We start from the raw sequence: 1,222 nt of genomic DNA on the forward strand, positions 1-1,222 counted from the left end.
CTGGGATTTCGTGGATGTTGTTTTGATTCTTGTGATACCAACAAGCGGCAGCAACTTCACACAAGCAGAAACAACACTGCATCGCCCGCTAGACACCGATGTCGTGGTGAGCCAGGAGCTTGGTCATGGAAGATGTTTCGGTCATCTTATTGTGCTTGAGGAAGCGGGCCTTGAACTCATCATCATCAATGGGCGTTGCAGCCAGCCTTGCTGCAACCTGTTTTGGTGACAATCCGCGCTTGAGCAGGAAGCCCCGCCCCAATCTTGACATCCTCGCCATGTAACAGCCGCGCCTCCCTGGCTCAAAATCCATTGGCGTCACGTAGGACACCGTCGACCCCGGGTCGCCGAGCATGCCCAAGTAGTTGCTCGCTTCAAGCTGCATCTGGAGGGAGGGAGGCTTGCCCTGCAGCTGCCGCACTACGAATTGCCTTGTCTATAAACCATGCATGAGCAACAAAAAAAATTTAAAAAAATCAGAACGCTGAAGGCTCACTCACATGATCCGCTATTCGGAAGAGGTTCGACAGGAAGCTGTGAATAGCCGAGCACAGCCGCGCGTCTAACACGGCCATGTAGACGTTCTCCATGTAAGGTAAGGGCACACAGTAATAAGAGAAGCAAGCCTTCCGCCGTCGCCCAGGCTCCAGCTCCACTGCACTTACAGTCCCTGTTGTTTCATTTCTTTTTGTCAATATTTTCATCTGGCTGCGAGGGAAACTTCCATCGCTCGAGCGACTGCAGCGATGAGTTGCAGAGCGGGATATCATCAAGCAAGAAATCCAGCTTTGAGGACCTCACGTTTACAGCCTTTGGGAATTGAGCTTTATACCGTGCATATGGGTTTCTTTCCTCCAGGCCCTAAAGCAGCAAACTAAACTCGCATTACGTATTTCTTCACATACCACGCTTGCAGAGCTCCACCCTCCACGGAGAAGGCGAACTGTGCCTGAAGGCGGAGATGACCCTCCGCAACTCGAGCGTGGCATCCACGGCTTCTCTCAAGCCCGGCGGCACGTCTGCAAGGTTATCCACTCCCTCCATAAGTTGGCCAACCCTGAAAAGGGACTGACGCCACGACCAAGTGCCCAGATTTCAGGTTCTTTCCAATGTGGAAGCTGTTTCCAAGAGCCATGGTTGCTCGAGAGCATTTTCCTGAGCGAAACCCAGGAAGTTCCGGAAGCTTGCGGAGATGGTGCACTCTTGCCGGGAGGCCCAATCC

Source organism: Selaginella moellendorffii, unplaced genomic scaffold, assembly GCF_000143415.4.
Source record: "Selaginella moellendorffii unplaced genomic scaffold, v1.0 SELMOscaffold_15, whole genome shotgun sequence".
Taxonomy (NCBI): Eukaryota; Viridiplantae; Streptophyta; class Lycopodiopsida; order Selaginellales; family Selaginellaceae; genus Selaginella; species Selaginella moellendorffii.